Source organism: Ranitomeya imitator, chromosome 3, assembly GCF_032444005.1.
Source record: "Ranitomeya imitator isolate aRanImi1 chromosome 3, aRanImi1.pri, whole genome shotgun sequence".
Classification (NCBI taxonomy): domain Eukaryota; kingdom Metazoa; phylum Chordata; class Amphibia; order Anura; family Dendrobatidae; genus Ranitomeya; species Ranitomeya imitator.
In genome coordinates, this window is record NC_091284.1 from 234,997,294 (window position 1) to 235,009,770 (window position 12,477).

A 12,477-nucleotide genomic window follows, 5' to 3' on the forward strand; every position below is an offset into this window, starting at 1 on the left:
CCTGACAGCGCTCCGGTTTTAGTCACGGGGGGCGCTGGCGCAGATTCGGTACAGGACAGCGGCTGTAACCGTGCTCCCCGGCCCTGACTGACACTGGCTCTGCATTAGGGACGGCAGCATTTGTCTGCAGGTTAATTAGGTTTTTTCTGTTGACAGGTTCCCTTTAAGGTTACAATCTATAATAGAAAACTGAAGAGTTGAACAGTACGGTACATCTGATGGGGCTCCTTTTCTGCACTGTCACAACAGCACTTGAGATAGCTGGAAATCCCAGTGACATCATAACTGGGAAAGGGCCCAACAAGTTTCTATGGTGCCGCTCTCCAGCATGATTAACATGTGAGTCCAAGACATAGAAAGGTTCTGAATACCATTCATTAGGGTGTGCTAAATATAGCACAAAGGAATGTATCAAATATATAAAATCAGTAATGAAGGCACTACACACCACCAGAGCATTCCCACTGCTCCCAGACAATGCCGTCCTACTGAAAAATAGTATAAACCTGGCCAGCATTGCAAAAAAACAGAACATCCCTTCTGTGGAAGTAGTGACATGACAGCCAGGAAATCCCAGGGAATTCCCAGATCAGGGAAAGGGATGCTTTAAGGGGTTTTCCAGGAAATCGCGAAAACAACAAAATATACATTATTACAGATACTTTTAATTATTTTTATTATCCATTGCCTATGAGGCAATTATTAGCATTTTTAAACTGGCCACTGTCACATTACTGAGCATACATCCCATCTTAAGCATAGCAGGAGACAGTGGCGTAATTACAGTCTGATGGGCCCAGGTGCAAGATTAGGACCCCCCTCCCCTTTCCTGAAATATATATACGTCTTTAATCTTTGTATATATGTCCCTCATTATGATATATATATCTCCTCCATTCTGGTATATGTCGCTTATCTTGGGCCCCATACTGGTATATATCCCCCATTCTGCCTCTGTACTTTAATGTTTAGGAAAAAGTAAACTATTATACTCACCAGGGTAGAAGTCATGAGGGCACATAGCTAAAGTATAATGCACCCCTCTTTGTCCTCCATGTAGTATAATGCACCAATCTTTGTCCTCCATGTAGTATAATGCACCCCTCTTTGTCCTCCATGTAGTATAATGCACCCCTCTTTGTCCTCCATGTAGTATAATGCACCAATCTTTGTCCTCCATGTAGTATAATGCACCCCTCTTTGTCCTCCATGTAGTATAATGCACCCCACTTTGTCCTCCATGTAGTATAATGCACCAATCTTTGTCCTCCATGTAGTATAATGCACCCCTCTTTGTCCTCCATGTAGTATAATGCACCCTCTTTGTCCTGCATGTAGTATAATGCACCAATCTTTGTCCTCCATGTAGTATAATGCACCCCTCTTTGTCCTCCATGTAGTATAATGCACCCCTCTTAGTCCTCCATATAGTATAATGCGCAGCCCATCCTGGTATATGGGCCCCCATCGTGGTATATGTCGCCCTATCCTGGTGAATGTCCCCCACCCTGGTATGTGCCCCCATCCTGGTATATGTCACCCCATCCTGGTATATGGCCCCCATCCTGGTATATGTCGCCCCATGCTGTTATATGTCCCTTAGCCAGGTATAGGTCCCCCATACTGGTATATGGCCCCCCTGTTGTTCAATACACAGAAAAAAAAACCTGTTCCTACTCACTTTCCCAGTGCTCCCAGACCATGCGGCTTCCACTTCAGCTGACTTCGCTGTGTTACAGGAGCGCATGATGGTCACGTGCACGCCGTCACCAGCTGTCCTCTGATTGACCAGAAGCGTGTATTGTGGTGCACGGACCTGATGAGTCTGTACGCTGCAATACACTCCAAGGACGCACATCCAGCTGAAGTAGAGGCTGGAGTCGGCGGGCCCCTCATCTATGTCAGTGTTTCGTGCTGCCTAATTCTGCAGAGCCACTGAGCTCAGTGATTGGCTGCAGGGGTGACATGCGCTATAGTTGTGACGTCAGCGCTGGAGCAAGTGAGACCATAAAATGCCACACTATCGCCATAAACACACCGACCAGCAGGAAATCAATGTGTTGAAACACCAGAACAGCAGTTGCAAAGATCCATTAAGAAGCGATGAAAAGATTGGATCTATCCCCCCAAATTGGTACCAATAAATACGCCAGCTCGCTAGGTATCGCCATGTTTGGTATCGCCATAGTCTTTCTGACCTGGGGAGACGTCACCGGGTCATTTTTACCACACAATGAAGGCTCTAAAAGCAAAAAACGCTCAAAATAATGTTTTTCATGATTTCACTGTACATGAAATTTTCCCCATTTCCCAATACATTGAATCATAAAATAGCTGGTGCCATTCAAAAGTACAACTCGACCCGCAAAAAACAAGCCGTCACCCATCTATGTGGACGGGAAAAGTCATGGCTCCTGGAACACGGTGATGGCAAACTAAACCCAATGAAGGGGTTAAGCCCTCAGGCTGCCTGGCCAGCAGGGGGCAGCATTCACTGATGGCAGAAGCTGCTGACGGTATAATGTGAGGCACCATGCCAGCCGCCCCGCACCGACCGCCCTAGAGGCAAGAACAGGTGCGACATTTACTATGAGGCTCCTGAGCACTGACACCCGAGCCCGGCAAACAGCTGCCGCAGACGCTGCACTTCAGGGCATGGCATGGATGACGGACAACCGCCATTTTGGTGTAGCCTATAATTTGGATTTCGCAAGTTGGGACAGCGGCTGTCATTACTCACACGCTGCATCGGAAGGGTGTGCGGGGCGTGTGATGGGAGGGGTCACGTGACGTCACCAAGTACACTGCTCACAGCTGCCTGAGCCGAGAAGTTTCAGTGACAGAAGAGCAGGTCCCGGGAGCGCGGACACGAGGGGTCATCCCGGTAACCGGTGATTATTCCCTGGCGGCCGTGTAAGGTAACGTGCTGTTATATAGGGTACTGTAGTGTGCTGTGCTGTTATATAGGGTGCTGTACTGTAGTGTGCTGTGCTGTTATATAGGGTGCTGTACTGTAGTGTGCTGTGCTGTTATATAGGGTGCTGTACTGTAGTGTGCTGTGCTGTTATATAGGGTACTGTGCTGTAGTGTGCTGTGCTGTTATGTAGGGTACTGTACTGTAGTGTGCTGTGCTGTTATATAGGGTGCTGTACTGTAGTGTGCTGTGCTGTTATATAGGGTACTGTGCTGTAGTGTGCTGTGCTGTTATGTAGGGTACTGTACTGTAGTGTGATGTGCTGTTATATAGGGTACTGTACTGTAGTGTGCTGTGCTGTTATATAGGGTGCTGTACTGTAGTGTGCTGTGCTGTTATATAGGGTACTGTACTGTAGTGTGCTGTGCTGTTATGTAGGGTACTGTACTGTAGTGTGCTGTGCTGTTATATAGGGTGCTGTACTGTAGTGTGCTGTGCTGTTATATAGGGTACTGTACTGTAGTGTGCTGTGCTGTTATATAGGGTACTGTGCTGTAGTGTGCTGTGCTGTTATGTAGGGTACTGTACTGTAGTGTGATGTGCTGTTATATAGGGTACTGTACTGTAGTGTGCTGTGCTGTTATATAGGGTACTGTAGTGTAGTGTGCTGTGCTGTTATATAGGGTGCTGTACTGTAGTGTGCTGTGCTGTTATATAGGGTACTGTACTGTAGTGTGATGTGCTGTTATGTAGGGTACTGTACTGTAGTGTGATGTGCTGTTATGTAGGGTACTGTACTGTAGTGTGCTGTGCTGTTATATAGGGTACTGTAGTGTAGTGTGATGTGCTGTTATATAGGGTACTGTACTGTAGTGTGCTGTGCTGTTATATAGGGTACTGTAGTGTAGTGTGCTGTGCTGTTATATAGGGTACTGTACTGTAGTGTGCTGTGCTGTTTTATAGGGTGCTGTACTGTAGTGTGCTGTGCTGTTATATAGGGTACTGTACTGTAGTGTGCTGTGCTGTTTTATAGGGTGCTGTACTGTAGTGTGCTGTGCTGTTATATAGGGTACTGTAGTGTAGTGTGCTGTGCTGTTATATAGGGTGCTGTACTGTAGTGTGCTGTGCTGTTATATAGGGTGCTGTACTGTAGTGTGATGTGCTGTTATGTAGGGTACTGTACTGTAGTGTGCTGTGCTGTTATATAGGGTACTGTACTGTAGTGTGCTGTGCTGTTATATAGGGTGCTGTAGTGTGCTGTGCTGTTATGTAGGGTACCGTACTGTAGTGTGCTGTGCTGTTATATAGGGTACCGTACTGTAGTGTGCTGTGCTGTTATATAGGGTACTGTACTGTAGTGTGATGTGCTGTTATATAGGGTACTGTACTGTAGTGTGCTGTGCTGTTATATAGGGTACTGTAGTGTGATGTGCTGTTATATAGGGTACTGTACTGTAGTGTGCTGTGCTGTTATATAGGGTACTGTAGTGTGCTGTGCTGTTATATAGGGTACTGTACTGTAGTGTGCTGTGCTGTTATATAGGGTACTGTACTGTAGTGTGCTGTGCTGTTATGTAGGGTACTGTACTGTAGTGTGCTGTGCTGTTATATAGGGTACTGTACTGTGCTGTGCTGTTATATAGGGTGCTGTAGTGTGATGTGCTGTTATATAGGGTGCTGTAGTGTGATGTGCTGTTATATAGGGTACTGTACTGTAGTGTGCTGTGCTGTTATATAGGGTACTGTACTGTAGTGTGCTGTGCTGTTATATAGGGTACTGTACTGTAGTGTGATGTGCTGTTATATAGGGTACTGTACTGTAGTGTGCTGTGCTGTTATATAGGGTACTGTACTGTAGTGTGCTGTGCTGTTATATAGGGTACTGTACTGTAGTGTGATGTGCTGTTATATAGGGTACTGTACTGTAGTGTGCTGTGCTGTTATATAGGGTACTGTACTGTAGTGTGATGTGCTGTACTGTAGTGTGCTGTTATATAGGGTACTGTACTGTAGTGTGATGTGCTGTTATATAGGGTACTGTACTGTAGTGTGATGTGCTGTTATATAGGGTACTGTAGTGTGATGTGCTGTTATATAGGGTACTGTAGTGTGATGTGCTGTTATATAGGGTGCTGTACTGTAGCGTAATGTGCTGTTATATAGGGTACTGTACTGTAGTGTGATGTGCTGTTATATAGGGTACTGTACTGTAGTGTGATGTGCTGTTATATAGGGTACTGTAGTGTAGTGTGATGTGCTGTTATATAGGGTACTGTACTGTAGTGTGCTGTGCTGTTATATAGGGTACTGTAGTGTGCTGTGCTGTTATATAGGGTGCTGTACTGTAGTGTGATGTGCTGTTATATAGGGTACTGTAATGTGATGTGCTGTTATATAGGGTACTGTACTGTAGAGTGATGTGCTGTACTGTAGTGTGCTGTTATATAGGGTACTGTACTATAGTGTGCTGTGCTGTTATATAGGGTACTGTAGTGTAGTGTGATGTGCTGTTATATAGGGTACTGTACTGTAGTGTGCTGTGCTGTTATATAGGGTACTGTAGTGTGATGTGCTGTTCTGTAGTGTGCTGTTATATAGGGTGCTGTACTGTAGTGTGATGTGCTGTTATATAGGGTGCTGTACTGTAGTGTGCTGTGCTGTTATATAGCGTACTGTACTGTAGTGTGCTGTGCTGTTATATAGGGTACTGTAGTGTAGTGTAATGTGCTGTTATATAGGGTACTGTAGTGTGCTGTGCTGTTATATAGGGTACTGTAGTGTAGTGTGATGTGCTGTTATATAGGGTACTGTACTGTAGTGTGCTGTTATATAGGGTACTGTACTGTAGTGTGCTGTGCTGTTATATAGGGTGCTGTACTGTAGTGTGATGTGCTGTTATATAGGGTACTGTACTGTAGTGTGATGTGCTGTTATATAGGGTACTGTACTGTAGTGTGATGTGCTGTACTGTAGTGTGCTGTTATATAGGGTACTGTACTGTAGTGTGCTGTGCTGTTATATAGGGTACTGTACTGTACTGTAGTGTGCTGTGCTGTTATATAGGGTACTGTAGTGTAGTGTGCTGTGCTGTTATATAGGGTACTGTAGTGTAGTGTGATGTGCTGTTATATAGGGTACTGTACTGTAGTGTGCTGTGCTGTTATATAGGGTACTGTAGTGTAATGTGCTGTTATATAGGGTACTGTACTGTAGTGTGCTGTGCTGTTATATAGGGTGCTGTACTGTAGTGTGATGTGCTGTTATATAGGGTACTGTAGTGTGCTGTGCTGTTATATAGGGTGCTGTACTGTAGTGTGATGTGCTGTTATATAGGGTACTGTACTGTAGTGTGCTGTGCTGTTATATAGGGTACTGTACTGTAGTGTGATGTGCTGTACTGTAGTGTGCTGTTATATAGGGTACTGTACTGTAGTGTGATGTGCTGTTATATAGGGTACTGTACTGTAGTGTGATGTGCTGTACTGTAGTGTGCTGTTATATAGGGTACTGTAGTGTGATGTGCTGTTATATAGGGTACTGTAGTGTGATGTGCTGTTATATAGGGTACTGTACTGTAGTGTGCTGTGCTGTTATATAGGGTACTGTAGTGTAGTGTGATGTGCTGTTATATAGGGTACTGTACTGTAGTGTGCTGTGCTGTTATATAGGGTACTGTAGTGTGATGTGCTGTTATATAGGGTACTGTAGTGTGATGTGCTGTTATATAGGGTACTGTAGTGTGCTGTGCTGTTATATAGGGTACTGTAGTGTAGTGTGATGTGCTGTTATATAGGGTACTGTAGTGTGCTGTTATATAGGGTACTGTAGTGTGATGTGCTGTTATATAGGGTGCTGTACTGTAGTGTGCTGTGCTGTTATATAGGGTGCTGTACTGTAGTGTGCTGTGCTGTTATATAGGGTACTGTAGTGTGCTGTGCTGTTATATAGGGTACAGTAGTGTAGTGTGATGTGCTGTTATATAGGGTACTGTAGTGTAGTGTGATGTGCTGTTATATAGGGTACTGTACTGTAGTGTGCTGTGCTGTTGTATAGGGTACTGTACTGTAGTGTGCTGTGCTGTTATATAGGGTAGGGTAGTGTGATATGCTGTTATATAGGGTACTGTAGTGTGCTGTGCTGTTATATAGGGTGCTGTAGTGTAGTGTGATGTGCTGTTATATAGGGTACTGTACTGTAGTGTGCTGTGCTGTTATATAGGGTACTGTAGTGTAGTGTGATGTGCTGTTATATAGGGTACTGTACTGTAGTGTGATGTGCTGTTATATAGGGTACTGTACTGTAGTGTGATGTGCTGTTATATAGGGTACTGTACTGTAGTGTGATGTGCTGTTATATAGGGTACTGTAGTGTAGTGTGATGTGCTGTTATATAGGGTACTGTACTGTAGTGTGCTGTGCTGTTATATAGGGTACTGTACTGTAGTGTGCTGTGCTGTTATATAGGGTACTGTAGTGTAGTGTGATGTGCTGTTATATAGGGTACTGTACTGTAGTGTGCTGTGCTGTTATATAGGGTACTGTAGTGTAGTGTGATGTGCTGTTATATAGGGTACTGTACTGTAGTGTGATGTGCTGTTATATAGGGTACTGTACTGTAGTGTGATGTGCTGTTATATAGGGTACTGTACTGTAGTGTGATGTGCTGTTATATAGGGTACTGTAGTGTAGTGTGCTGTGCTGTTATATAGGGTACTGTAGTGTAGTGTGATGTGCTGTTATATAGGGTACTGTAGTGTGCTGTGCTGTAGTGTGCTGTGCTGTTATATAGGGTACTGTACTGTAGTGTGCTGTGCTGTTATATAGGGTACTGTAGTGTAGTGTGATGTGCTGTTATATAGGGTACTGTACTGTAGTGTGCTGTGCTGTTATATAGGGTAGTGTAGTGTGATGTGCTGTTATATAGGGTACTGTAGTGTAGTGTGATGTGCTGTTATATAGGGTACTGTAGTGTGCTGTTATATAGGGTGCTGTACTGTAGTGTGCTGTGCTGTTATATAGGGTGCTGTACTGTAGTGTGATGTGCTGTTATATAGGGTGCTGTACTGTACTGTAGTGTGATGTGCTGTTATATAGGGTACTGTACTGTAGTGTGCTGTGCTGTTATATAGGGTGCTGTACTGTAGTGTGCTGTGCTGTTATATAGGGTGCTGTACTGTAGTGTGCTGTGCTGTTATATAGGGTACTGTACTGTAGTGTGCTGTTATATAGGGTACTGTAGTGTAGTGTGATGTGCTGTTATATAGGGTACTGTACTGTAGTGTGATGTGCTGTTATATAGGGTACTGTAGTGTAGTGTGATGTGCTGTTATATAGGGTACTGTACTGTAGTGTGATGTGCTGTTATATAGGGTACTGTACTGTACTGTAGTGTGATGTGCTGTTATATAGGGTGCTGTACTGTAGTGTGCTGTTATATAGGGTACTGTAGTGTGCTGTGCTGTTATATAGGGTGCTGTACTGTAGTGTTCTGTGCTGTTATATAGGGTACTGTACTGTAGTGTGCTGTGCTGTTATATAGGGTACTGTAGTGTAGTGTGATGTGCTGTTATATAGGGTACTGTAGTGTGCTGTGCTGTTATATAGGGTGCTGTACTGTAGTGTGCTGTGCTGTTATATAGGGTGCTGTACTGTAGTGTGATGTGCTGTTATATAGGGTACTGTAGTGTGATGTGCTGTTATATAGGGTACTGTACTGTAGTGTGCTGTGCTGTTATATAGGGTACTGTACTGTAGTGTGCTGTGCTGTTATATAGGGTGCTGTACTGTAGTGTGATGTGCTGTTATATAGGGTACTGTACTGTAGTGTGCTGTTATATAGGGTGCTGTACTGTAGTGTGATGTGCTGTTATACAGGGTACTGTACTGTAGTGTGATGTGCTGTTATATAGGGTACTGTACTGTAGTGTGCTGTGCTGTTATATAGGGTACAGTAGTGTAGTGTGCTGTGCTGTTATATAGGGTACTGTAGTGTGCTGTGCTGTTATATAGGGTGCTGTACTGTAGTGTGCTGTGCTGTTATATAGGGTACTGTACTGTAGTGTGCTGTGCTGTTATATAGGGTACTGTACGGTAGTGTGCTGTGCTTTTATATAGGGTACGGTAGTGTAGTGTGCTGTGCTGTTATATAGGGTACTGTAGTGTAGTGTGATGTGCTGTTATATAGGGTACTGTAGTGTGCTGTGCTGTTATATAGGGTGCTGTACTGTAGTGTGATGTGCTGTTATATAGGGTGCTGTACTGTAGTGTGCTGTGCTGTTATATAGGGTGCTGTACTGTAGTGTGCTGTGCTGTTATATAGGGTACTGTACTGTAGTGTGCTGTGCTGTTATATAGGGTAGTGTAGTGTGATGTGCTGTTATATAGGATACTGTAATGTGCTGTGCTGTGCTGTTATATAGGGTGCTGTACTGTAGTGTGATGTGCTGTTATATAGCGTGCTGTACTGTAGTGTGCTGTGCTGTTATATAGGGTGCTGTACTGTAGTGTGCTGTGCTGTTATATAGGGTACTGTACTGTAGTGTGATGTGCTGTTATATAGGGTACTGTAGTGTAGTGTGCTGTGCTGTTATATAGGGTACTGTAGTGTAGTGTGATGTGCTGTTATATAGGGTACTGTAGTGTGCTGTGCTGTTATATAGGGTGCTGTACTGTAGTGTGATGTGCTGTTATATAGGGTACTGTAGCGTAGTATATTGCCCAGCCACGTAGTATATTGCCCAGTGACATAGTATACAGTACAGAGCCACATCGTATATTGCCCAGCCACGTCGTATATTGCCCAGCCACGTCGTATATTGCCCAGTCACTTAGTATACAGCACAGAGCCACGTAGTATATTGCCAAGCTACGTAGTATATTGCCCATCCACGTATGTCATAGGTTAAAAAAATAAAAAAATAAACATATACTCACCTTACCATACGAGGGCCACTTGTAGTTCGATCACATGACCGTGACGTCATGACAGGTCCTTCTCGCGCAGGACCTGTGATGACGTCGCGGTCACATGACCGTGACGTCATGGCAGGACATTATCACGTAGGCGCGCAGGGCCTGTGATGACGTCGCGGTCACATGACCGTGACGTCATGGCAGGTACTTCTCCCATGCCACCGGAACCTGCCGCTTGCATGGAGTGTAGCGAGGAGCGGGAAAGGCGGAGGAAGGTAAGTATATAATGATTTTTTATTTTTTAAAATTATTTTTAACATTAGATGTTTTTACTATTGACGCTGCATAGGCAGCATCAGTAGTAAAAACTTGGTCACACAGGGTTAATAGCAGCGGTAATGGAGTGCGTTACCCGCGGCATAACGCGGTCCGTTACCGCCGGCATTAACCCTGTGTGAGCGGGGACCGGGAGGGGAGTATGCGGGCGCCGGGCAGTGACTGCGGGGAGTAAGGAGCGGCCATTTTTCTTCCGGACTGTGCCCGTCGCTGATTGGTTGTGGCAATGGTCGTGGGCGTTTTGCCACAACCAATCAGCGACTTGGATTACATGACAGACAGAGGCCACGACCAATGAATATCCGTGACAGAAAGAAGGACAGACAGACAGACGAAAGTGACCCTTAATAATTAGACAATTATATAGTAGATTTGGGGACTGTAGTGCTATTTTATATTACATGGCAGTACACTGTATGTGGTGCTTTACATCTACTATATAATTGTCTAAGGGTCACTTCTTTCTTTCTTTCTTTCTCTGTTATTCATTCGCTGATTGGTCTCGCCAGCTGCCTGTCATGGCTGCCGCGACCAATCAGCAACCGGCACAGTCCGGAAGAAAATGGCCGCTCCTTACTCCCCGCAGTCAGTGCCTGTCGCCCGCATACTCCCCTCCGGTCACCGCTAACACAGGGTTAATGCCGGCGGTAACGGACTGCGTTATGCCGCGGGTAACGCACTCCGTTACCGACGCTATTAACTCTGTGTGTCCCCAACTTTTTACTATTGACGCTGCCTATGCGGCATCAATAGTAAAAAATGTAATGTTAAAAATAATTAAAAAAACCTGCTATACTCACCCTCCATAGCCGCTCGCGCCGGCCGCCATCTTCCGTTGCAGGTTCCGGTGGCAGAAGGACCTGTCATAACTTCACGGTCATGTGACCACGACATCATCACAGGCCCTGCACGAGAAGGACCTGCCATGATGTCACGGTCATGTGACCGCGACGTCATCACAGGTCCTGCGCTCATACCAGCCCTGGGACCAGAAACTGCCGTGGACTACAAGGGCTCCTCGGAAAGGTGAGTATATGTTTATTTTTTAACCTGTGACAAACCTGGCTGGGCAATATACTACGTGACTGGCCAATATACTACGTGACTGGCCAATATACTACTTGGCTCTGTGCTGTATGCTACTTCGCTGGGAAATATACTACGTTGCTGTGCAATATACTACGTGGCTCTGCGCTGTATACTACGTCGCTGTGCAATATACTACATAGCTATACTACGTCACTGGGCAATATACTACGTGGGCTGTGCAATATACTACGTGGGCTGTGCAATATACTACGTGGGCTGTGCAATATACTACGTGGGCTGTGCAATATACTACGTGGGCTGTGCAATATACTACGTGGGCTGTGCAATGTACTACGTGGACATGCATATTCTAGAATACCCGATGCGTTAGAATCGGGTCATCATCTTGTATACTATATTACTGATATTATACTTATGTGTTGTGCTGTTATATAGGGTACTGTTGTGCTGTACTATATTTGGTGCGCTGCACTGTTATGGGTCATTTGAGGACTGTAGTGCTGTTTTATATTACATGGTATTACACTGTACTGTGGCACTTTACATATACTGCAGTATTACTGATATTATACGTGTAGTGTCCTGTACTATTGTGCGTTAGTGTAAGGGCTCGCTCACACTCCCATATAATCTCACATGGGGGAGAATTGGGCCCATTTATGCTAAATTCACCTGCATCACACTCTGTCAGAGTTTGATCCAAGTTTCCCTTTAGTGTGACCTTTTCTTGCATGAGAGAATTGTAGCATAAGTACAGAGAACTTTATTTCCCCATCTTCTCTACGTGCGTACATCGGACTGTACTCTGATGACATCTGAGTTCAGTCCGATGTTTCACACGCATCCATAGACTTGTATGACCGCTGTGTATACTCGCCCACGGTTTACGAGCTGCGGCAGAGACATCATTAGATGCGGTAAATCCACATAACGGTAGTTCTATAAGAACATGCGGGTTCAATTGTGTAATTAGAACACAGCGTTTTGGAGGCAGCGAAAATACCTGCTTCCAAACCGCTGCTGTTCCTGATGGTGGGCACGTAGCACCATGCCCAGTGTTATATGAGCGCTCGGCCGTGTTATACGCCAGTGTGAGCCTATGGGTTTCTGTACTGTGTTATAGCGGGGTATGTTGGGTACTATTGTGCTGCTTATCTGGTGTTCCACTGTATCGTGCTGCATTATATGCTGTTCTGTATCAGTGTGTTTATATTGCGGTGTACTGTAGTATATAGCGGTGTTATATTGTGCCGTACTATAGCCGGT

At 44.8% G+C, this 12,477-nt stretch overlaps 1 protein-coding gene across 6 annotated transcripts in view; it reads left to right on the forward strand.

The window, feature by feature from the left end:
• The first annotated feature begins 2,785 nt into the window (after positions 1–2,785).
• LOC138669635 (C4b-binding protein alpha chain-like) overlaps positions 2,786–12,477 on the forward strand; it is a 70,188-nt gene continuing 60,496 nt past the window's right edge. For 4 of the 6 annotated variants that reach the window (XM_069756288.1, XM_069756289.1, XM_069756283.1 and 1 more), the window contains exon 1: positions 2,786–2,918. The gene's annotated coding sequence lies outside the window, so the exon portion shown is untranslated. The remainder of the gene's footprint in view (positions 2,919–12,477) is intronic. The other 2 variants (XM_069756286.1, XM_069756284.1) reach the window with 2 other exon arrangements.